The following is a 26725-nucleotide window of genomic DNA, read 5'->3' on the forward strand; positions in this document are numbered from 1 at the left end:
GGGACTTAAAAATTCAAAGGAAATTCAACAAAAACTGACATGAAACCAGACAGAATTTAGCAAATGCAAGAAAACCTATTGACTGTCACATGGCTTACCCTCCTCACTATAAACCAGCCCAGACTCAGCTTTGCAAACCTTACTTTTAAGATTGTGAACTTCATCTGGTTTCATCACACAGCTCTGCTGTTGGGCACAAATCAGTACAGATCCGAAGAAGTGAGCTGTAGCTCACGAAAGCTTATGCTGAAATAAATTTGTTAGTCTCTAAGGGTGCCACAAGTACTCCTGTTCTTTTTGCGGATACAGACTAATACGGCTGCTACTCTGAAAATTGACAAAGCAGTAACCCTAACATGCCATTTATCACTACTGGTGTCTTTGTGGAACTCAAGTCAGCCAGGCCAAATGTGGAGCCCAATTTAAATTGTGCTGACACCAAATGGATGTCATATCATTATTACTATTATAAATTGGCAGGGGAAAAATCGTTCTTTACCAATGAGGGGGGAAATAGCTTCTGTAGTTGCCAAGATCTATAAAGACTTCTACTTCCTACTGGTTTCTCACAAAACCACGTCAGGTGATGAATTCCGCAGACCATATCAAAAACATCCCTTTCTTCATGCTTTAAGAAGCAACTGAGTTAATCAAGATGGATAACTGCATACTGCATTGCCCTGACAGTAGCATCCAGGAAACTGTCCTAATTTTATGTTCTTTTTGCCAATACAAGAAGTCCTATACTTACCAAAAGTTCACAGTGTACTTGCCTCTGTTAAACAACCACCACCACCACCAACAATCCAAAAGGCATGGTTCCTACCCCACTGATTTTACAATCTAGGGACCCAATCCTCCAAATACCCATCTACATTAGTAACTTCACTGATGTAAGTAGAGTTCACACATGCATGTTTGCAGCATCAGGACCCAATCAGACTCATGCTATGTAGTTCAGATACGATACCCTGGCACAATTCTGAAGCAGTACAGATATTCTGGGGGAAATCAGATGAAGGCCTGCATTCTGTAAGTGTGTTATCAGAAAGGAAATGTGGCCATGATTCCGCAAAGCCCTTAAGCACATGATTAATCTTAAACTCTCTTTGAAACATGTGCACTGACTTCAGTCGACCTTAAGCATGTTTAAATCTAAGAATGTCCTAAAGATTATGCTGAATGGGAGCCCTTAATGAACAGAATTAAATATTCTTAAGGCAAGGGGCAGCAGGGAAGGACAGGAGTTGGAGGATATAAAAATAGCTGGGAGAGGCTGTTAGGAGGGTTGAGGGCGTGCAAGCAGTTGCAGGAGTCATATGGAAGAAATCATGGAGATGGTTGTGAAAGAACTGATTGCGCAATGTAACAATGCTATAAAAAGGCTGCATCAGTAGGGAGGGGCAGAGTTATCCAAGGCCTTCAAGGTGGAGACAAAGTTTGAACTTGATGCAGTGGGGAAGAAAGAGCCAGTGGTAGGATTCAAAGAAGAAAGAGAAATTGTCAGATTGACAGGGTAAGTTCATGATCTTCCCAGTTACATTTTGTATGGAATTTGAATCCTTTCTATAACAATTGTCCCTTAGGGCATGAATAAGGCTTCACCATCCCTCTCTGTCCTGGGCCACTCTTTGAATGTTCTGTGTTGTTAAGTCCCATAAGTTTTCATTCTCTAAGTACTGTCCAACTGAGGGATTCTTTTGGTTGGCCTCTTTTACAGTGTTCCTCCAGCTGCCCAATGGCATGCCTACCAAGGCAGACGTTCTGGCTTTGTTATGATGTCACAGTGTACCCCACACACCTCCTGGGTGTGGTGTTGAGGGAGGGCGAGAGAGAGAAAACACACATGTGTGCTCTACAGCCTTAGTTAGCAGCCAGTTGGCTTTTAGCTCGTGGTAGAGGCTCATGCACTAAGCTCCAGAAGGTGCCGGTTCAATCTTGCCCACCACCGACCAGGGTCTGTTGGTCTTACACCAGCAACAGTCGATTTTCTCTTCTGCATAACTTTGGAGACAAGCGTTGTTGTACTCTGATGAATCTTGGCATTTATTATAAATTAATTCCATTTAATACTTGGAAGGCATTTAGATGTCTATAAAATTGGTGGATTTCCAGCTTTCACATCCCTACATTAAAGTGGAAACAACATGTGAGTTAAAAGATTTGTTATTTGGTCTGTCAGTTGTAGATTTTTACTGACCAAATCTTGTTTAAGCTAGTGGATGCATCTGCCTCTTGCTAATTCATGAAATCATTCCCTCTGGATAACCCCCATTAGCTGGCATATTACTACTAAAGTATGTGAATTGATTCACCTCTTTTATTCTGCTGCTTCTAACATAATGCTCAAGTTAGGAGTTGCTTGGGTTCTCATTAGATTTGTTTTTTTCATAACTAATTATTAATCCCTTTTTTGCAATGCTGGACAATCTTTTGGTCTTTGCTTGCATGTTGAACTATCACTTAGAAGAGCTATGTCATCAGCAAAATCTAAAAATTTCATATACTGTTAAACCTTGTGATGTCTGTTATATACATCTACACTCATAACAAAAATCAATGCCCCCACCCCACCTTTTCCCACCCCCACTCCACCTCTTTCTGCTCAGTTCTGCCCCCTCCCCGAATGTCCCTGCTCCTCCCCCTCCCCCCAGCACCTCCTACATGCTGCAGAACAGCTGAGCTTGGCAAGGGAGGCCCTGGAGAGGAAGGAGGGAGGGAGTGAACTGGCTACCCTTAGGTGCTAAGTATCCACTAATTTGTTTCCGTGGGTACTCCAGCTCTGGAAGCACTTATACATTTGATGCTATCTTTGATTATTACGGTTACATTGAAAACCTCTCAGACATGATCTTCCAGGTTGAAATTCAGCCTGCTCTTCACTTAGGTAGAATAAAGAAAGCTTTTAAGGTAAAGCTAAGATGATACTGCAGAAGACTTTGCTTAACACTGAAAGGAGTGTAATAGCTCCCCAGATCATTGCAGTTGCTTAGGTCACATCTCTGGTATTTTGATATATACCATCTTTTCATTGTTCTAGAGGCTCTTCCTGGTCCCATAATTTGAGAAGTTTGGGGATTACTTCAATGGTCTCATCACAAGCTTTCAACATTTTCCCAGTGGCTTGCAGCTGCAGCTTTCCTAGGTTAGCTTTATTGTGTGTCTCACTTTTGTTTGTGACAAGAGATGTCACATCTAGTTGTGTGTGTCTAATTTAGTCAATAGTTTCTAGGAGTGTTGAAAATGCTCTGCAGATCATTATTCATTCTGTTACTAAGGCCTTTCCTTGTTTATCTGTAACAGGCCTGCCAGCTATCTACTCAACAAAGTTCTATCAGCTCTTTCAGCAACTGCTTCAGCTCCTTTGGTGATGTTATCCATTTTTTTCCTCATCTCTTCTTGCACTGCTTTTTATTGCTTTGTCCTGTGTTTTATACAGATTTTTTGCTATTGCTTTTTCTGTAGGTGTTTTTGAGAAAAATATTGGCCTTGGCTGGTATCACAGGCTGCTATCACAGGCTGCTGAGGATAGTGGCTCACAGCTCTGGGTGTTGCTTCTTTGTCTCAGCAAGAGTGAGCTATGCTGGTGATTAGACCGTGTCAGCTTCCTGCCCTACCAGTCTGTCTTCCTTACCAGCAAACCCCTTGATTCTACAAGTCATAACTTTGCCTTGCAGGTAGCGATCAGGGAACTCCAGCCCCGGAGCTCCTCAGAGATGTGTCTCTGCAGTACACAGCCCCTATCAATTTACATTGATTGACTTGTTAAAAGGTGCAGTACATTTCAGCTCAATTGAACACTTAAAGTACAGCATTGAACTAGTTTATAGTAAAAAAAACAAGTTTATTAACAGGAGGACATAGGCTAAGTGATACCAAGAAGGAGGAATAAAGATAGAAATGGTTAAACAAAAGTAAAACACTAAGACTAAAACTTAATCAGCTGTTATTCCTGTTCAGCATGGTTTCCCTATTCACAGCCATTTCTCCAGCTCAACTGGCTGTTCCAGCCAGGATCCACCCTTACAACATCAAAATGCTGGTTTCTTTGTTCACTCAAGATGGATACCCTGAAGTCTTTCAACAGTTCCTTATATTCCCCAAAGTTTATCTTTGACCTCAGAGTCAGGCAGCACTCCTGAGGGGCTCAGCTTGGCTCTTCTTGCTGAGTACCCCAGGGAGCTGAAGCCATACTGATTTCACAGTCTCCAGTGATTTTACAATGCAAATACCCTTCCTGCAATCTCCTGTAAATGAACAGTCCATTGTCCATGTCTCTGGTCACACCTGACTCAGTTCACTATTGAGACAGGTGTTTGTCTTCCCTTTTCTCTGGGGAAAATTTTTTGCCTCCTTTCTTTAGTCTCCAAAACATATCAGAGTATCCATAGTTTCACCTACAGTTTTGTTACAGACATTTCACAGTGATTAATGACCAGAGTGTTATTAGTTTTCAAATGATATATTACATGACACCTTTTAAATAAAAGTGTGTGAGGTGCAATGAGCTAGTCAGGCTAGCTGAGTTTTACTGTTACATACCAGGAAAATCCTTGCCATTTTGCATTTGGGTGCTCCGAGGTCACAGGTTTCTTTTCTTTCACACAGTTCCACATATCCTCACTTATCCAGACTTTAGATTTGTTAGTCTGGAAACCAAACTACAGTTATTGCAGCATCTGTGATACTGAGACACAGCGAGGGCCAGGTCATGTTAATGTTGACTTCTTGTTGTGGATCTAAGTCCTGAAATCAATTCGTTTTGAAAAATCACTGCTGTAATGTTTTGTCTGCTAGCCTTTTGCTGTCAATTTTCTTGATACTTTTTGGGCAGTGTTTCTGGAGTTTGATCTTCAGTCTTGCCACACAAAGTGTGGTCACTTCCCACATCAGCTCCATTTTCTCAGATGTCCTGGTGAGTTGATCTAAACAAAACATACACCTTGCTTCTGACAAATTCTGCCTATACAAAGAACAGACAATTTAACTACTGGTTCCCATTTTGTCACCTTGATCACAGCATCAGGATGGCACCTGTGAAAAATGCATATACAGTAGATTCAGCTTATTAGCAATCCCTCTGTTGCCAGCAAAAAGTTGCCATTATCTAGCAGTTACTGATAAGTGGAAAACAGGTTTGCAAGGCAGGGAAGGAAATGCCGGGGCATGCCTTCTGTGGCTGCGGCCCTGCAAACCTGCCTGCAAGCAGGGCAGTAGTGGGAAGGGGGGCTGCAGCCTGAATGCCAGGGCTTTCTATGGAAAGAGAGGGTGCTGTGAGCCTATGGGGCTGCACCGTACCTCTCCCTGCTCTGTGGAGTTTGGGGCTCATGACGTCCCAGTGTTTCCTTCCTTGTGTGCAGTCCTCCACTAAGGCACAGCCAGGAGAGCGCAGGGACATCTGGACTGCAGCCCTCTTCCTTGCTACTGCCTTGCCCACCGCCTCCCCTCCCAGTCCCACGCCTTATCTCCAGTATGCTGGCAGGTTTGCTAGGGTGCAGCCCTAGACAGAAGCATTAGGATGGGCTGAGCATTGGCTGCAGGCAGGCTTCTCTGGCTGCAGCCCCACAAGGCATATGCCATTGATACTAATGGGATGGGACAGGGTCCCAGGAAAATGTTGCCATTAAGTGGATGTTGCTAGTATCAGGATTGCTATGAAGCAGAATCTACTGTATGTAGCTGATGTCAAAGCATCCAAGTGCAACATATGTTTGAGCAAAATGCATAGGCGACAATACAAAAATCAACACAAGCAAAATCAATACTATGTGTAAAACAATCACATCCTTAAAAGTAACCTCCATTCATGTATTAGAAATACTTATTTCTAAGTCACCATCATGTCTGCTGCCATCTAGAATTTTTTTTGTTTTGTCTTGCACAGGTCATTGCTAATCTGAATGGGTGTTCTTTGGATCTAATAATTTTTTTTTTAATTTAAAGGTTAGTGGATCAATGTGTAAGCTAGAAACCGGTATGCATTTCTCAACTTCATCTTGGTGTTTGAGCTCACTTTGAATAATGAATTAATTGCAATAAATTGGAATGGGCATAATCATGGTTTAAACCCATAATGCTGCATCCAGGAGGAGTGAAATAAATCTGGAATAGTGACTTTTTTATAATTAGCTACAACATATTATTGTCCATTGCTATTGCAGGTCAGCCTTACTGCTGGGCATCGCCACTTGCTGAGCTTTGCAAGGCAAGAGGCACTAGCAGCTATTTCACTTGTTGAGCCATCTTGTTGGGATGGTGCCGAATTGTTGGAGGGATTCCTTAATTAACAGTTAAAGAAGCAACACTACTGGACGGAGTAGCCAAAATGCTTCTCCGTGGGCTCGAGTAGGACTGCGAGCCGGAGGGGTTTCCAGGCAGCCAAGGCCTTCCCGCGAGGGAATCAGAGACAGACCAGATGGCTGAGTTGACCAGACTTGGAGAGAAAAAGTCGTCCATAGAATTGGTAACCACCTTCTCTATTTGCCAAGCAGGAAGTGTGTGAGGCTAGCACAGGAGCTGTTTGTGTATGTTTGTGAAAGAGGCTCGCTAAGAGGAATGTATAGTTCTTTAAGGTCTAACATAACTCTTATGTGCTTAATGTAACCCTTTACCACTTGTGTAATTCCTTCTCAAATAAACTGCAGTGTATGCAAGTTAATTACTGTGGACCTTTTTCATGGATATGACAGTAATCTGCTCCACTGGGAGCCATTAAAGATCCATTCAGGGGTAGTAGCCCCCTGGTGCCAACACATGTCGGGCTGCGATGGCCACAGACATGTGTTGTGGTGCCAAGGATGTCACACTGACACACATGCCAATATTCATTTGTAGAATAGCAGACCATATGTGGTGTCCTCCACGTTTGATTGCTAGATGAAGTACCAGGAGCTGTGGTAGCTCCAGATGCTTCTTGAAGATATCTCCTTCCAAGTAGAATGGACAGCTGCCCAATTATCAAATACGGTGGTGTCATGGTCCAATACCTGTAGAGATACAGCAAAGGAAGTGTCTTCCATCTGTGCACTTTGAATTAACAGAGGCATTTTATTCACCTTTTTAAAAACTTTGTTGCACAGATTAAGCAATTGTCACAGTACTCTTTCACATTTCTTAGACCTGGCCATCAACCTAGTTTTCAATTTTTGCATGGGTTTGTCAGTTCCCCTTGATATCCTCCTGAGAGACTATCATGTACCAAATATAAATCAGATCTTTACAAAATTTGCTCTGGCACCACCCATACTGTTTCCTTATTCCCGCTATACGTGACTAAGCAACTCTCCATTACTAAGGTTAATGTTGGTTTTAAGGGCAAGTCCTGTGACAATTCCTTCCCTGCCTGCACCTGTTTTATTGCTTCTGACAACACTGCATTATGCTTCTGCAGTGCTTGCAAATCAGGTATGGTCTCTGTAGCACTCAGAATCTTATGTGAGGGCAGTCCATCATGCCTCCTCCCCACCTCCCATTGGGCACCTGTTTAGTAAGAGAGTGAGCTACAGACTTTTCATACTAAAAGTGCTCCATTTCACTATGATTTTTAACCTTCAAAGTGAAGGAAGCGGAGGACACAAGCAAGACAGACAATAAGATAGAAGGGATGCATAAGCTAGTGGGGAACCTGCAGAAGTAAAATTATGAGAATGCCAGAAAGGAAGGAATTGCATAAGGGCATTACAAACCCATGCAGAATCAGAGAGAAAAAGAAAGGGGGGTGTAAAAGGAGTGAACCATTACAATACACAAGCCACAGCATTAAGTTCAGCATATTGAGCCAAGTGCGGGGTACAGGGGAGGAGGAGGAGGAGGAGAGAGAGAGAGATGGGTCAAACAGAGAAAGTACTGGAACGGTCTGTAAAAATGGAATGTACTAGTGGAGGGAGGTCAAGGCTGGAAAGACTGAGGTAGTGAGGATGGGGAGGTAGGCAAAGGTAGGTTCTCAGCCTCTCTTTGCCTTCCTCTCTTTTCACCTTTCTCCTGGTTACGTCTATTTTGATATCTTCCTAGTATCTCTTTTATTTCTTCTAAATTATGAGCAAGAGATCTGAGGGTACATACACTCAATACTTTTTTAAAAAATCTTTATTTTGTTCTTCTAGTTTTAATCCTTCCTTTAGTTCTTTCATTTGCTTACTCATCTGTACTACCTTATTATTAAGGGCCATGCAGGCCATATGGAAGCCTCTGAACTGCTTTTGATTCTCCTTTCCTTTCTTACCTTTGTCTTATCTTGCCTGTACCACTTATAAATATAACTTTTTGTGGCATGTCCAGCAAAAATGAAGCACATCCATATTCCATTACATATTAAATTTAAAAAAATGCTTGAGCGGGTTCTTTATTTTCTGTCACCATTATAGAGGTGTCACCTATAAAAGTGTTCTGCTATAATCAGTCTTTAAACAATTACACAGCCTTGCTGCTAGCATATGTTGTACACCCTAGACTGTTAGCCATCAGAGTCTTATCTCTATACTGCTATCACCTATTACTGCTAACTGGGCTGCAGTCTCTGTTAAGTGGTTTGATTGATATGGGCTATTCATAGCCCATCTGGGGTGCCAATTTGTTAGCTGTTGGGGTTAGGTACAAAGTGAGTCAGATAACCAGAGTAAATTAAAGGTCAGCAGAATACATAACTACATAGCACCTAGCTAGTTAACTATTTTACACTAATAATCCCTGCTGCAACCATCACTGGTGGTGGTCCTATAGAACCCCAGCAAGATTTTGTGGCTCCTCAGTCCCTAAGAGACTGGTAATGGGACTTTTTTTTTTTTTAAACAAAAATTTTTCCCCCACCAGTTTTTGCATGATTTACAAAAAACAACTGATTACTCCTAAGATTAGAGAATCAACAAGCCATTTGAAAATGTGAGAAATCCTTTTCATTTGAAGTTTCTCACACATAAAACTTAGTGTCATTATCATGTGACAAAGTGCACATAAGAATTTTGAAAACGCTTCTCCAATAAGAGATGAAAGTAGTGGTCCTTCAAAAGTTAGTCTATTTGTATTACTGTAGTACAGGGATTAGCAACCTTTGGCACGCAGCTCGCCAGGGTAAGTACCCTGGTGGGCCGGGTCGGTTTGTTTATCTGCCGCGTCCGCAGGTTCCACTGGCCCCGGTTCATTGCTCCAGGCCAATAGGGGCTGAGGGAAGCCACGGCCAGCACATCCCTCGGCCTGTACCACTTCCCGCAGCCCCCATTGGCCTGGAGCTGTGAACCGCAGTCAGTGGGAGCCGCGATTGGCCGAACCTGTGGATGCGGCAGGTAAACAAACAGGCCCGGACTGCCAGGGTGCTTACCCTGGCAAACTGTGTGCTAGAGGTTGCCGATCCCTGCTTTAGTATCTATGATCTCTCGTCATGGGCTAAGACCCCATTTTACTGAAATAAGCTCCACGCTGAAAGTAAGGAGACCTTGAATGCTAGTTTCATCTGTGCCTGACTGAATCTTAAAACTTATATTTGCACTTACATAGTACTTTACTGACTGTGATGAGGTTTGACTCACCACCACTGGCTTCCCCTGCTGGTCACTCCAGGAATTAGCTCTCAACCACTGTGGAGCACCCTCGACGCGTGGTAGCTCGCTCGTTGTCTCTGCTCTGCTGTCCTGGAACCCGTGTTGCTCCATGCTCAGCAGCATCCTCTTCAGGACAGTCTTCACTTCAGGACACTGCTCTCTGGCAGTGCTCACTACTCTGGTCTCACCCCCTTCTGCGGGGGGAGGGTGTTAACAGCAGTCCTTCTGTTTGCCCTGCCTCGATGGCCAACTGCAACCCTACAAGCTATCTCCTTGTCTCAGGGATGGGTCGCGGTCTGTCTTGGCCCCTCTTCTCAGTGGCCAGGAGCAATGTAAGGGGGACCCTCTAGCGGCGGCCTCCTTCTGCCCTCCTTATCTCTGCTCTTGCCGCTTAGCTTCCCTGGGCCACTTCCTCTTTGGCCCTATGCACCTTCTCGACCCCTTCTATCAAGGGCCACAGCCTGGCAGGTACCTGGGCTGGACCCCTGCTCCGCTTCCCCAAGCCTGTCCAGTACTGCTTTGTCCAAGGTGCTGCTCCTTAGCTCAGGAGCCAGTACTTCTCCCTCACTAGCCAGGGAGTGACTGACTTCTCCTCTATTAGGCAGCCTTTATATAGGACCTAGCCCAGCCCTGATTGGTTGCTGGTCTGTGCAGCCTCTTGGGCCTGGTTCAGCCCTTCTTCTCAGGGGGTGGGGCATCACCCCACCACACTGACTTATTAACTAACTGTTTATAAATATAAGCAGTCCCATATTACAGAAGGAAATTTGACCCTTAACCTTTCTAAGGGTCAGATTTCTAAAAGTAGCCTTGAATTTTAGATGCCTTTGTTTTGGATGTCCATCTGTAGGTACCTAAGGCTTTATTATAAAGGGTGCTCTTACTGACGCCTTTCTGAGTTGGGGTACTCAATACTCCTGAAAATTCAGGCCCTTAGAAACTTAGATTTCAGAGACAGCAAACTTCAGCTGATGGTCAATAACCATTTCTTCTGGAATTCCAGAACAAGAAAAGACACTTTAACTTTCCTAGATTTGTGATGTTAGTCATGGGAAATAGTGGCTATTGGATACCATATGTCCCTGTTCTGTACACAGGTCTGGTGTTATTCTTTTCCAAGGCCTAACAGCTAATGCTGTGGGTAAGAGCTTTGAGCTGTGTGAGACAGTCTGTATCCCCTTTTACAGGGCTGTGATCAATTTCATACAAAGTATGCCTTATGAGGTATCATTTGAAAACTCAATTTGCTGATCATTATGTTCCTTGTAAAATGTGGTGACACTGTATGTAAAGAGATAAGATTATACTGTATGATATTACTGAGCCGGGAGTGCAGTCACAAGCCAGTTCCCACGAGACAAAAGGCTAGCCAACACCTCAGCTAGGTGTCAACAAAATCCAGTGGCCTATCATCTGGTTAACTGGCCATTCTTTGGCAGGAAAGAGGATGCGGGAGAAAAATCTATATCTTGACAAAGACAGCTTTTGTCGACAAAACAGTGAATGTGTACACACTGCGATGTGACTTTTTGCCAGCAAAAATGTCCTGTTTTGATGACAAAATAACACCACCCTGACGACACACACAAGGTTTTTTGCACAAATGTTTTGTCAACAAAGTGCCAGTGTAGACATCATGGTTGATTTTATTGCTTTAATTGGCTTCCAGAAGGTGTCCCACAATGCCCATCCTGACCACTCTGGTCAGCAGTTTGAACTCTATTGCCCTGCAGCCAGGTAAACAGCTATCTGCCCCTCCCCCTTAGAAGCACCGGAAATTTTTGAAATTCCATTTCCTGTTGGCATGGCATTGAGAGATCTCATTGCATCTTCCCAGGTGACCATGGCAGCTTATCGCAGCAAACGTTCTCCCACTTGGACCACTGTGCAGCTGCTGGATTTGCTCAGTATATAGAGAGAGGAGGCTGTGCAGTCCCAGCTGTGCATGAGCCATAGGAATTTTGATACCTACAGGCAGATTTCTCGAGGCTTGTGTGAAAAGCGCTATGATTGGGACACGCTGCAGTGCGGAATGAAGATAAAGGAGCTGAGGCAGGTGTACCATAAGGCGAGGGAGACAACCCATCATTCTGGTGCTGCACCTAAGACCTGCTGGTTCTATGAGGAGCTGGACACTATCCTCAGCGGTGACTCCATCTCCACCGCCAAGAACCCTGTGAATACTTTGGCAGGCTGGAGGCAACAGAAAGAGGATCTAACCTGGAGGATGTAGTAATTGATAAAGAGGTGGAGTTAGATGATGTGGCACTCCTGGTGGGTCACCCAGTGGAGCAGGCAAGCCAGGAACTACTCAGCACTCCAGAAGTGTCTAGCCAGTCTCATCAGTTGCTCTCTGGTGAGCAAGAAGTAGGAGAGGAGATGCCTGGTAAGTGGCTGTGGTTTGCGTAGTGCAGAGGTGGGTTCAGGGTATATAAATGCACAAGGCTGGCTGTGTTTCTGTGTGCTGGACATTTCCCTTTGCAGCTAATCATTGCAGTGGAACAGGGTGTTGATGCACACAAAGATCTCACAGGAATCCTCCAGAGAGATCTCTAGGAAAGTTTCGTGGAGGTACTCCGCAATCCTCTGCTGAAGGTTCCTTGGCAGAGCTGCTTGGTTCCTTCCTGCATTGTAGGAAACTTTCCCATGCCCATTCAGCAATCACTTGTGCAGGGACCAAAGCAGCACACAGGCGAGCAGCATAGGTTCCAGGGCAGAAGCCACAAGCATGTAGCAGATGTACCCTCTCTTCCCTGCTTACCCTCAGTAGTAAGATATCTGCTACAATGACCTCGCCTGTAGAAAAGTATGGGAGAATTTTACAATTTTTCCTAGTCAGCTGTACTGCAACCCTTGCAGAGTGCTCTTTCCCCTCCCCCATATAGAGCGCCCCCACTCCAGTCCATACTCACCATGCTTTGGGTGTTCACCAAGATGTGTGCTTCCCAAGGGTCAGTGAGAAAGTGATTGTTATGTTACCAGAGGTGTATTTTACTGAAATGTTTCACCGCTGTGCGTGAACTTAATCATGCTTCTGTGCATTGTTCCTTCCGCTTTGGCAAATGTGGACTCGAGGAACACCCAGCGAGTGTCTCCACCAGATAAGAAAGTACCCAAGATGGAGCAAAGATGACATTTTCCAGGAGGTACTGAACTTCTCCAATGCAGAGAAAAGGGAACACAAGGAGTAGAGAGAAGCTGAAAGGCAGGACAGAAAAGAAAAATCAGGAGTTTGTTAAGGATGCTACTGAGCAGATTTCTGCAAAGCTGTCCACTATTTCACAAAGACATGGTCCTTTGTAACAGGATATGATTAACTGCCCTGCACACTTGCAGCCTGAAAGGTCAGCTTCCCAACTCCAAATTGATTTGCGACTGACTGGTAGCAGTCTGCAGTCACCAGCTTCCACACAGCGATTGCCACGTGATTTTCTACCAATAGGGCAGCTCTCATTCTGGTGTCTTTGCACCATACTGCTGGGACGAGCTCCACACACAGTTCCAGGGAGCAGGCTTTGAAAGCTCTGTAACCACTGCTCATCATCCCAGACCAGCACAACAATACGATCCCACCATTCAGTGCTTGTTTCCCAAGCCCAAAAGCAATGGTCCACAGTCTGCAGCTGTTCCATGAATGCCAAAAGCAATCTAAAGTTGCTCCTAGAATGTCAGGCAACTGGGGTCTTCTTCAGTTAGGAACTTTGTGATTAACTGCCCTGCCATCCGTGATGTCTTAATGACAGTTAGCAGAGCATAGGAAAGCAGTGCAGGATCCATCCCTTCTCACAAAGATGCTAGGGTGCATAGCAAAACAAGGGCCGTTGAAAAATTCTGTAAGTCCATGGAATGCTGGGACAGAAAATAGTGCATCATGGATCATTGAGCCCAGTCCCAAATTGTGCCACAATCTGCTCTGCTTTCCCACAAGACCTAGTGTCAGAAGATGTCGAGCTGGACGGTGGGATAGATACCCACAGTGCATTGCTCACACTGTCAGTGATAGTGCCTCAACTGTGGGCGCACTCTGCAGGCAGAGGGAGCAAGTGTGAACATGCAGTACCAATTTTTATTGTAGCACTTTGAGTGTCAACATGATTTTTTTGACAAAACTCTGTAGCATAGACAAAGCCTAAGACTGCTGAAACATGGTAAGAGAGACTTTGCTTTGAATTCCCTTCACATAAGTTAAGCAGTAGTTGCATTTTACTTTTATTTTCTTGTAAGCAATTCTGACTTGTGTGTCATTATTTGTAGTCACTATCTTTTATAGTTTGTTTATATTGTTATCTCTACCAGTGTGTTTGGGAAACTACATTTGGGATAACAGGATTTTCTACTAATAAAATGACATACTTTATATGAGCTTGTATTGTACTGCCCAGCTCTCTCCTGGACAAGATATAAATTTCTGGGGGGAAATCTAGGATGGGAAATTTGCTGGTGTTGCTGTCCAGTGCTATAGCAGTCATACAGTTTAATTGGAAGTAACTTACATGCTAGAGGCTGTGTGTGAGCAGAGTGGTAGCTTTCATAGCAGAGCAGTGAGAAAGGCACCCCAGGTTGGAGAACTGAGGGAACTGTTGTTCAGCAGTCCAGATTGTACCTTGGATAATGTCACACTGCCTTTCAGATCATTCTACAAGATTCACATTATTCCACCTTGCATCCTGTCACCATTCTGGCCCATTGTTTGTGATTGTTCTCAATGTTTTGTGGTCCCTGAAAGAATTGTTTGAATACAATATAACTACAATAGGTAATCAGACTTCCAGCTTTGGTGAGCTTGGTGGTGGCTCCTTAGACACATGCATGGACCCTGGCCCATGCGGGAGGCCCAAGCCCCATCCCTGCCCCCTGCAAACCAAGGCTTTGGAGCGGAGCCTGGAGCTGCAGCGCAGAGCAGCTCCGGAGCAGTGGAGCTGCAGGTTTTTGCCTGGAGCTGGAGCAGAGCAGGAGCACAGCTCCAAAGCCCTGCTGCAAACTCCCTTCAGCCTGGGCTTTACTACAATCCTGCCAGGGCCTCATCAAGCTACGGTAACATAGCAACACCCTTCTAAAGAGTCTCCTGGGTGTGGTAAATTGTCATGGTAACAAGGCAGCTTATTGAGGCACTATTAGCTATACCAAGATTTGAGCCTCACTCACCACTACATTTTTCAAACTGTCTGATGTTGTGTTTCACTACTGGATAGAGTGTTGTGACATTTAAATCAAGTCACAGTTTGTCCTTCAATCGGTATATATTGATCAATTAAATAAGAATATGCAAAACATATTTTGTAGCTTTTGGAAATTCTTAGGCTGTGCCTTGTTTGCCTGGGCTGACAAGCCATCCCTGCTATAAGCCATAGCATAACAAGCCTGCATTAGCAAAGAGAACAAGGAGTACTTGTGGCACCTTAGAGACTAACTAATTTAGTTCAGCATCAGCTTTCGTGGGCTAAAACCCACTTGCTTCTCAAGCTTGCCAGTATCTGTCTATGGGGATATCCCTGCACAGATTCTGAAGAACACTTACCTTGCAGAACCAAAGGGACTGCTGTTGAGCAAAATGTATAGCAAGGTGGGAATAGATAAAACGTGTGGTTTCATCTACATTAAAAAAAAATGATAAAACTAGGTAGTGCCAAGAATTGCCTAGCTCCAGCAGGTTTGTTTTTTTTTAAGTTTGTTTTCTCTGCTTACATAAATTGCCAAGCTATTTAACTGCTTGCTCAATTTTATCCTCCAGCACGCTCTGTAGCTTGTAGACTCTGAAAGGGTTTGTTTTTTAAGTTTGGAACATGAATTTTGGGATGTTAAGCACTCCAGACCAAATAGCCACCAGCATTGAAAGTGAGCAGTAGTTTCCAGTCCAGCTACCACATTAACTTACACCTTTCTCCCCCTCTTTGTAATTACTTATCCTAATACACTTTGATCGTCCAGCTATTAACAGGTAAATTGCAGAAGCTCCCATATAGTCAACTGGATTCAATGGGCCAACTTCATGGGTCATGTATAAGGGAGTGTAAACTACAAATTCCAAAGTGGGTAGGCATATAAAGGAGACTAAGGGCCTGATCCAGAGCCCATTAAAGTCAATGGGCTTCGGATCAGGTCCGAAGAGTGCGATTTACACACTAAGTAGGGTCAGAAGAAGATATGAGTTACATCAGCTTAGACTGATGTCTGAATTTGGCCACATCTCCTTAGTGCCCCTCACATGGGCAGTGAAGGAATTAAGACAGTCAGTTGCAACAATCACTTCATCCTGGTGATGGAACACTTAAAATAAAGCACTGCCTGAACTTTGTTCCCAAATGGGAAGGAACAAGCTGGAGGAGGTCATGAAAGCAGTGCTCTGTCCGAAGCTTGTTTTTGCAAGAAATGCCCTTCACCGATATGTTCCCTGATATGTTCTGTACCTGTATTACCACGATGATTTGAAAATCTGAAAGCAACAAGCCACATGTCTTAGAAGTCCTTGAGTTCTTTGTTGTGAATGACAGCTAAGACTATAAGCCTTTAACATGAAAGTCACATTCTCATTCAATTAAAAGATGGTAAGTGAAAACCAAAGATGTGTCAAGAATCAATGAGCCAATTTAAGAGCAGATACTAAAATCCAAATATGTGAAAACAGGCTGTAATCTGAGGCAGGTGATGGAATGATTGGCACAAACTCATTGTATGCTGAATAGCACAGCTTCTCTGTGCATTGCTGAGAGTAATATTAGACAACCATTGAGGTAGCTCTAAAGCCTTGGAATTCACATTTGTTGGAAATTGAATTATTTTTTTTGTTAGCTTTAGTACACACTGGGAAACTTAAGGACTGTATGCAACAGATAGCCATGCCATCAGCACAAGCCCCACGAAGAATGACATCATGCATCTTTGGTCTTTGAAAAACTGTGAGGGTTTTTGTCTGCTCCAGAAGACTTACTATAGGAGGTAAGAAAAGACTCCTACAAGTTTCTTTCAAAGAAAGAAAAATGGGCCAGTATGCTCTGTCAAGTATTAATGGCTTAATTAATATTTACTTAGTTATCTTTCCTTGTAGATATTTCCAAAGCACCCTTATAAATTAAAGTACAATTTATTCCTTTTTTTTTTTTAAGGGCTTCTAAATGCACCTGTGAATACTAATCCCAGAGGGTGGTGAGAGTTACATCAGTTCAGACTCCTTTCGAATCATCTCTGGAGTTGGCCAAATAGCATTAGTGTCCCTCATACAGTATTTACTTTATGTTCCAGATATATTTAACAATATGTTCAAAGTCCACTTTGATTTTTCAGTTAAGTCATCAGGTGCTGTCAAGAGTTGGGGGTTGCATGATACAGTGATAATTATTGGAAAGCACAGCGGAAAGCTGCATATTCAGAGCAGCAGAGACTCAAACTTATAAGAAACTCTTGCTTTTTAAATATCCTTATTTTCTTCTAGTTCTAGGGTTTGGCTGAACTCATTTTTTATTCACTCCCCCTCTTCAGAAGAGTTAGGGTGAGGTGAGTAAATAACAATGTTTTCAAAACCACTGAGAATGGGTATGTTAGTTTTGCACATTTAGGGGTCCTTGCTGGATTCTTTCCTTTTTTAGGAACTGGCCTTTTGAACTCTCCTGCCTCATTATCTATGAGAAGGGGAGTTGAGTGGAATGCAGGTAGAGGCAGAAGGAAAAAGTGTGGCTTAAATTCTGACCACATGAGAAACAGTCACTGGATGGAGTTGTTGACGGAGGTGTTTCTCCAAGACTGCTCTAGTTTTTCTTTTCTTTTTTGGGGGGGGAGGGAGGGAGGGAGAAGAGGGGGGAAGTAAGGGAAGTGCACAAGTGCGCTTTTTCCACCCCTCCTCACCAGCCTTCTCTTGCTGCAGCCTCTTCAGGCAGCTCTGCTGCCCCAACTAGCCCTTGCCTTTCTATTTCCACATTCCTTTTAACTCTTTCCTCCCCTGACCTTTGAGGTCTATGGAACCACCATTCTCCTGGCCAAAGACTGACAGGAATCTTCTTTTTTAAAAAAAGTCAGAGATATACCTGAGTTAACCAAGAGATTGCTTTTAATTATAGCATTCTCTCCCTAAAGGTGCACTTCCAATCCTACCAGTCAAATCAATTGATTTCCATGCTTTCCCAGGACCTTTAGAAGTTCCAAAGCAGCAGCATCTCGGAACAGTAATGGCGATAAGGAATATTATTTCAACAGAAATGAAGGCACAATCTCTGCAGTTAAGTTTATTTAAAAAAAATAAAGAGGGATGAAATGGGCTAAGGGTTCTGATGAATGTTGAGAGGTATATTTTTGGGAGTTGCTACTTCCCTATTGTCCAATTATTTTTATAATCATTTATTCCTTCACTAGAAAAATGCAATGTAATCAGTTAGAGATTCACAGAAATAAATTTGTTTAATGAAATTCAAGAAAAATTAGTTAAAAGCTTTAAATTAAATGTCTAGATCTGGCATATGTCCCATTGTATGAAAGCAAGTAGTGATCTGAGAAGAACTTATTAGTCGGACAAGAACCTCAAAATGATTGCAAACACATATCAATAAGTGATTTCATATCATGTCTGAAGTCACCAGGAGGGGAAAAAAATATATCCTTATTGGAAACCACCGAGATTAAAATATAGGGTACTGTTTTCCTGCAGCCATACAGCTTTATGTTATAATACTATAACAGGTCACATGCTGAGCAGCCTTTCAGAGGCTGAGTGGGGAATCAGAGGAAAGATGATTGCAAGAAGTGGAAATCTTACATCATTCTGCTTTCACCATTTGCCGGGGGCACCATGCCTAGAAGAGTGATCTATATAAAGAAAAATACCAGCTTTTGTATATTTATTAAAAAGCATTTCTATAGTACTGTTAATTTACATGTGCTTTACAAAAATAGAAAAACATGGTCTGTGCTCCAGAAGACTTTCTAATCTAAATAAAGCAAGATGTGGGATAACAGTTCAGGAGCAGGAAAGTAGATCAGGGAGGAAGAATTACTTGGAGTGCTGAATGGAAGAAGTTAGGAGAAGACCGTGTGTGGTTGGTGAATTGGGGTGGGGAGTAGAGATGGGATAATCAGTGATCAGGGTGTAAGGGGCAGCAAAATAAAAAACAGAACAGAGTAGGGAAAGTCAATGGGGGGGAAAAGGAGGGAGAGAGCAGATATGCAGGTGAGGTTGAGACTGTATAATATCTTGTGATGACAGCCTTGGATCTCATGCATTATGAGACAGGAAGTCATAGGAATTTGGAATAGAGAAGATGTGGTCAGGACAGGGGAAAAGGGTGGTGTTGGTTGCATTTTGGACAGAGTGGAGTGGGGAGATGAGCAAGGCAGGGAGGCCAGAAGGAGAATCAAGGCAGAAAAGGACCAGGGCACAGACAAGGGTTTAACAGTGAGAACAAGGAGGAAAAATATACATTTTTGAGGTAGTAAAGAGGAAACGGCAAGAGATTGGAAATGGAAGGGAAAGGAAAGGAAAAAGTCAGTTGAAAGAGTGCACTGAGATTATAGGCCTGAGCAACATCAAAACATACTTGAGGAATCAATTGATCTATAGAGAAGGGGAGGCATTGAAGAGAGACTAGGAGAAAAGAGAAGTTGGTTTGAAGGACAGTGAATTGGAGATGGTGGACAGAGGCAGGGAGAGGTGCAATACACTGCAGCTGAGAACATGCCCCCAGCCCAGACAGACAGACATGCTCTCTTTGCTCAAGCTAGTGTGATAAAACAACCATGTGGATGCTGCAGCTCAGGCAGCAGTATGGCTAGCCACATGAGTACAAGCCTTCCTGACCCCGTGGGTCCAAACTCAGATGGCTAGCATGTGAAGCTACTTTATTTTTATTTTAGAGCACAAGCTCAAGGAGAGCGTATACCTGCCTAGGCTATGTTCCCAGCTGCAGTGTAGACATAGCCAGGAGTCAGATATAGGAATCAAACAGAGAATGGAGTTAAAACATTTGATGAGACAAAAAAAATTAAAGATAGAAAGTAATAAGACGAGGGAACTAGGAATAGAACCTAGAGGGACAATTTTGTGGTGAAGGGAGTTTAAGAATCGATAATCTATTGCTAGAAGTTCTACATAGCTGATGTGTTCTACAGGGATTTCTTTTAAATGGATGCCTGTCTATGCTGTTTCTCCTGTTTTACTGTCTCTAGTCTTGTCTGTCTTATCTGGTGTTTTTCAGCAACCCTTGCATGACAGCTTTGGTATTATCATGGTGTGGCTTGGAGCTGAAAGAGGAATGGATGTATAAACAGGGGAATATCGAATAGGAGTAGGGAGATTATTTTATCTTTGGATTTGGCACTGATGCAATTGCTACCAGAATACTGTATCCAGCTCTAGTGTCCACAATTCAATAAGGATTTTGAAAAATTTGAGAGTGTTCGGAGAAGAGCCATGAGAGTGATTAAAGAATTGGAAATCAAGGAACTGAACCTGTTTAACTTAAAGAGATGGCTACAGAGTGACATGATCACTGTCTATAAGTACCTACATAGTGTATAAAAATTAGATAATGGACTCTTGAATCTAGCAGACAAAGGCATAGTATTATCCAATGGCTGGAAGTTGAAGCTAGACCAGTTCAGACTGAAAATGGAGATGCAAATTTCTAACAGTGACCATTAGTACAGATTTTCAGGGATTGTGGTAGAGTCTCCATCACTGACAATTTTGAAATCAAGATTGAATGTTTTTCCTAAAAGATATGCTCTAGTTCAAACATGAATTAATTCAGGGAAGTTCTATGGTCTGTAGTATACAAAATATTAGAGTAAATGACCACAGTGGTCCCCTCAATCTATGAATACTCTGCAAATAAGATTCATCCTGTCATGCTGAATGTATACACTAACCTCTAATGTCACACTTGCTCAAAAAAAGTGCTAATTTCTAGTGGTTAAACACTATTACACAAATTTTCACAACTTGTAAATCTATGCCTCAGTTTCCCCATCTAAACACAGGCCAATGATAGCTGCTTCTGGTGTAAAAAAATTGACGGAACCTCTAAGTGCTAGGTATTACTACCTCTAAAATGCATGTGATTGTACAGCCTTTAAAATAGATTGCAGTCTACAGATAATATAAGCCCTAATACTATAATAGGTCTCTGCTAGTTTCTGCTAACATAGGGCCTAATCCAACTTGCAATGGCTTTCCCCGTGGAAAATCTCTTTAATTGGAATTGGATAGTGTCCATAGAAAAGGATTGGATACACGTGGTCATCGTTATTCCTGACCACTTTGGAATAAAAATTTATCCTGGCATGGAAAATATCTAACCTGACAAACAGCTCAGTGCTGGCCTCCAGCAGCAAAATAGATTAGAGTACAGCCTTTCTAATTTCTCACATTCAGCAAGGCCTCAACTTCCAAAAGCAGCTGAACCTTTCTCTGCTAAACAAAATTTTTAAAGGTCAGATATGATTGACCTGAGGCAGATTTACATCAAAATTTGTTTTAAAAGAGATCTCCAGTGTTTTGTTTCCCTCTCCTTATTTTGGTTCTAAGCATGAGTCATTGATTTCCCCACTACAATTTCACTCTGGACTTTGTAAATCAGTGAATACACTGAATGTAATTGGGAGTTACTTGCTGAAGTCATTTGACTCTGCTACTGTTCAATCACACACTGCAGTAGTCCAATTCCCCTACTTTCTTCCCCAAGAGTTAACACAGTTATTCTCTCCTGGCAATCATTTTCTGTTATTGGGAATCATCGGCTCTTCCTTTGTTACAAGGGGCAAGGAATAGAAGGAAAATGACATTGCAGTGTTTCAAAAGCAGCTCCAAATAATTGCCATTGTCAACTTAAAGTTCTCTGAATTTCTGCTACAAGAGTCAATCCTAAAGGAGTATTAAAAAAGGACTCTGCCCTGTCCAATATTTGTACCAATCCCAACATTAGTAAAACTCTAATACATTATGGGTTTAGAAATTCCTCATTTCTTTTGCCCTATGGTTCTTAATAAAAACTTTATTTTTGTTGCACCTTTCATGCAAAAAACATATCCCAAAATGGTTTATAGAGAGTTAATATTTTAAGTTTGTAACTGTTTATCCCAGAGAAAGAAAACATGGGGTGGGTGGATGGGGGGCATGGCAGCAAAGGAAAAGGAATACATTTCCAGATGAGAACTGAAAATTGAGTTGATGAGGCAGAGACAAAAAGTTTTTTTTTTTTTTAGTATTTTGTTATTACATAAAAAGGATTTTCACTGATGTAAAGTGATTTCACAGTAAGGTTCTCACTGATTCTTGGCTATCCAGGCAAACCACTTCATCAGTTTCCCTCCTACATCTAAGTGGGAATCTAGACACTTTTGAATTGGAAGAAAAATCAAGCAGAGAAGAAAAACTGTTCAGACTTACAAGAAGATTTACAGTGCAGTCTGTCCTTTGCCATCTCTGCTTGGTTTAGCTCTATATTTGTGTATCTGACAGACACATATCATGCATCGCTGGTTTGTTAATCTTAATTTTTTTTTAAAAAAAAATCTGGTTTTACTTTTGTTTAAATTAGTAAATTATAACTCAGTCCTTATGAGTTGGCCACAAGTAATTATAACACAACATCAAGCACTTCAGAAACACGGCAGTCCATCTTGTTGGCTGAAACATCACATAACCCTGCTAATATTCACACTTTATTCTCACAATAGTCTCACAATATTCTGCCACACAATGGATTGGTTTTGAAATTTTATGTTATTAATTTTGATTGTCTTTTTGACAGACACCCCTGTTATTTAGTAGAGAACCGCTAGAGAATTGCAAACTCCAGCCCGTTCTCTGTTCTACTTCTGAATAGCTAGGCCTGAATCATGTAGTAGATTGTTTAACAATGGACACCAAGCCTCCTCCTAGATTGTGGAACTCACTCCCTATTAAGCCTATTTTTTAAAATCTTATAACACTGTGGTTTTGAGTATGTCATTAAAATATGTTTTGAATGCAATTGAATATTTCAGGATATATGATTGTCAAGATTATACTGTTCAGAGCTTTGGAATATTTTACATGAAAAATTCATTAGCAATGTCTATTTAATGTAATGTATCTTAATTTGAAATAACGGCATTTATCTGAAATCAGTTGAGACTACCCAGATCAGATTGCCAGCACATTCCAGAAGTGCCAGCACAGAGAGGGTATATGTATGTACCATCAGGGCCCAATCCTGCAATACACTGAGCCTCTTCTAAGAGATGCACTTAGCAACTTGCAGGATTGAGCCCATATGTATCCATGTATTCCAACACATACAATTTTACTGAAGTATAACTTTCTAGTAGTTTTACTACACTTATTCACCTTCTGATTTATCCAAAGGATCCTTTCATAATTAACTTTGCTTTTCATCCACAGATTTCAAAATACGTTACAAAGAAAAGTAAGTATTGTCACTCTCAGTTTAAACATAAGGAAACAGAGGTGCAGCAGCTTGCCCAAGATCACAACTGGTCAGTGCTGAACCAGGAAAAGAACCCAGAAACCCTACTTGCAGCCCAGTTTCCCATTTACTAAATCACAGTGCCTCCCAGAGTCCCATATATCGGTTAAAAGCAGCAGAAGTATACAAAAATAGGGCCAAGTTTTCAACAAAGTTACAATTTTTGGCTCTAAAGTTATACACACAAATAAGGTAAACTAATTATATAACTATCCAATTTGCATACATAAGTGAAATTCACACAATAAAAAATGAATTTTTGCATAATAAAAGCAGCTGGGACGTGAAAATACACAAAATGTTGCCTATAGTTTTAGAAGTTAGGTCAAGGCTCAGTGAAACTTCGAGCCATAAACACTGGACTTCATAAATCAGAAGTTCTCAACACAGGGGGGTGGGGGATGGAGGAAGCGTTATCAAACTTTCATGGGAGGGGGGCATTGCAATGAACCTAATAATTCAGTAATTATAGTAAAGTATTCCAGGCTAAGCATCAGGTTGCAATGCCACCCACTAAAAAATTTTGGGAGGAAGGGGCTCCAATTAAAAAAAATTCTAAAGGTTGAGAGCCCCTGTCACAGATATATATATCCAATCCCAAAATTATGCAGGTAAACATGAGGTTAAATTCTTGAAATATACAAGCATACCAAGTTCTACCAAGCAGAGGAAAAGAAGGGGGGGGGGAAGTCCTATAAAAGTATATTCTTCTACTGTAGTGTAGAGAGCTTCTAAGCCGCATGCCAGATGTATTACTCCTTTGTCTGTTAACAGTTCCCTAGAGTTAATGGCCTCAGGATAAGTGCAGGACCTGCTTCACCATCTCACAGGTGCATGCTTTCATTGCCTTAAGCAATTATTGCTCTCATGGAAAGCTATTGTGTAAAAAGACTTGGCACTAGATTCAGGGTTGCCAGGCATCTGGTTTTTGACTGGAACACCCAGTCGAAAATGGACCCTGGCAGCTCTAGTCCAGTCGGCAGCACAGCAGGGCTAAGGCAGGCTCCCTGCTTGCCCTGGCTCTTCACGGCTCCTAAGCACAGGGGCAGCCACGGCGGCTATGTGCACTATCCCACCCTGAGTGCCAGCTCCCCAGCTTCTATTGAAACCACAGCCAATGGGAGCTGCAGGGCCAGCACCTGCGGGCAGCACACAGAGTTCCTTGGCCCTTCTTCCTAGGAGCTGCATATGTTGTCCGTCTCCGGGAGCCGCCTGGGGTAAGCGCCCCAAACCCCTTCCCGCACCTGAACTCCCTGCCCCAGGTCAGACCCCTCTCTTGCCACCTAACTCCCTCCCTGAGCCCACACCTCAACCCCCTGCCCCAGCCCTGAGCCACCTCATGCACCCAAACTTCCTCTGAGCTCCCACACCCCCTCCCACACTTTAAAACCCCTTGGCTCCAGCCTGGACCCCCTCCTATACCCCAAACCCCTCATCCCCAGCCCCATCCCAGAGCCCGCACCAGCAGCCAGAGCCCTTGCTCCCTCCCACACCCCAACCCCCGCCCCAGCGTAGTGAAAGTGAGTCAGGGTGGGAGAGATCAAGCCATGAAGGGAGGGGGAACATGGAGTGAGTGGAGGTGGGGACTCAGGGAAGGGGTGGGGCAAAGGTGTTTGGTTTTGGGTGATTAGAAAGTTGGCAACCCGCACAGACTTTTCAGACTAGATTGAAATGCGTGATAATAGCATACCTAAGAGTCTTTTGCCATTTCATTAGATACCCCCTTTATCAAAAATGGCTTATTGCTTGCCTATTTTATTTTCCGTTGGTGTGAAGATTGCTTATAAAAATCAGGCACTGTGGGTACACAGTTATTTTGTTTGTTTTTTAAATAAACTAGGATTTAAGGGCTTGATCCAAACCCTTATTCATACAATGAATGCAGTTCCCTTCTATTAAATGGACTAGTTGCATGAGTAAGGGTTTGCATAGTCAGGCCTGAGTCAAATTTGCTGATCCTATAAAGTGCTATTTGTTCTCACTTGGAATTGAAGGTGCACATGCAGCACCTCATAAGAGATGTTCAGGTTTTGCAGGACCCATAATACCTGAACCTTAGTAACAGACCCTTTTCTAATCCAAACACTCAGTAATGTGCATTCAGAAACGGTGCCCTCTCCCTAGTTAGCAAGTTACAATGCTGAACTAAGAACTGTTGACTCTTGATCCGTGACCTGGTCTCAGGAGACATCTAAAACCAAAACTATAATCTATACGATCGGAAAAGCTAACATGCTGACAGTAGATATAATTAAGGCTGTAATGTAAATAGGGGAAACAAATATAAAGTTAGTTGAAGTAGGCTTTGCAAAATATATAAGGTCTAATCAGTTAGCATGAGGCCTAAATACTTAACCTAAATGCTTGACCTAGTGTTATAAGATTTCATAATATGCATCTGTGATAATCCCATAAGCTACAAAACAAGTTTAAATTAGGAACATTTTAGGGGCTTTTGGTACATGTAACCATGGAACAAAACCACAATTTACATATCAAACCACTGGGAAATATATTGAGGCAAACAGTGTAAGATAAGTCACAACCCTAATTATGGTCCCCAAATTACAAACATGACCAAAAAAGATGTGGTCCCAGACACATGGGGACCAAAGGAAAAATGGTTATAAAAGATTGTCAGACCAATCCCTAGTTGGGTGTACTGGGATGACAAGATGGTGGAAACTTGAACATCACTTATGGTGCTTCTCCCTTTACTGTTCCTGTCATCTCATGTCCTCCCCTAGTAGTCTCAAGGTGTCCATCAGGTTTGGGTATACACAATACAGTGGGGGGTCTTTTTGCTAGACATATCTTTTTTTCCCCAGGCTATTATGCTTGCATGTATTTAGGTACTGAATGGAGTCTTCACATCTCTACATGTGACTCACCAATTTAATTTCTTATTATACCTTCCACATAGCCACATGAGTAGAGAACCTGTGATTAATGACTCCTGCATTTTGCACCAAGACCAAATCAAAAGGCTACAAGACTCCTATTACCAAGTCTTCACTAATTTAAAATTAATATTTCAGGTATTTACTAATATGCTTCAAATTATTACAATGGACACTAAACTTCACTTACTAGAGTAATGACTGCAGTGTAGATGGTACTGTGTTGTCCTTAGGTTGGTTTGTTTGTGTAACAGGATACACTCCATCCCCATGCTCTGATGCCCCAGAAACCATTCAGACTCTGTCCAGTAAGTGGTAACTTCATATGAGTTATTTATAGTTCCATTACCAGCATCAATACAGTCTTGCACAGAAAAGTATTTATAGTGTTTCTGGCCTTTTAGCCCTTTCCCACAGGGCTAGGGAGAAACAGCAGTTTCCCCTCCTTGCACACTCAATGCATACTAAGCTCACTTTACCTAAATCCTCCTTTAGATTTCCTTCCTATGTCTTCTTTTATACCCTTCAGCTGATGACCAATTGATTCATCAGCCCTCCCAGTCTGATGAGCTAATTAGGGGCATATCCCCAGTCAGCCTTCTCCAGGGGAACTGACTGGTGCCCAAGTGATCCGATGACTCACCTGCCAGCTGACAACATGCTGTCACAGTCTTCTAAATCACAAACTTCAGTCATTTAAAATGCATCACCTTGTCACTAGATGGTGAATTTCAACCCTATGCAGAGGTGTGGCACAAAGCCTATGAACCACATAAATGCCATTATGACTTCATGCTAGCCCTCTGCACAGGGGTGAATTTCACCCTCTAGTGTATTAGCA

At 42.5% G+C, this 26725-nt stretch overlaps 1 long non-coding RNA gene across 1 annotated transcript; it reads right to left on the bottom strand.

The window, feature by feature from the left end:
* Nucleotides 1-3898: 3898 nt before the first annotated feature.
* Nucleotides 3899-26358, bottom strand: LOC123347875. Its single transcript, XR_006573110.1, has 3 exons — nucleotides 26075-26358; nucleotides 6845-6986; nucleotides 3899-5034 (listed from the first exon to the last, which is right to left on the bottom strand). It is a non-coding gene; the product is annotated as an uncharacterized LOC123347875 (long non-coding RNA).
* Between the last annotated feature and the right edge of the window lie 367 nt (nucleotides 26359-26725).

The sequence above is a fragment of the Mauremys mutica genome, chromosome 1 (genome assembly GCF_020497125.1).
Source record: "Mauremys mutica isolate MM-2020 ecotype Southern chromosome 1, ASM2049712v1, whole genome shotgun sequence".
In the NCBI taxonomy this organism is placed as follows: Eukaryota; Metazoa; Chordata; order Testudines; family Geoemydidae; genus Mauremys; species Mauremys mutica.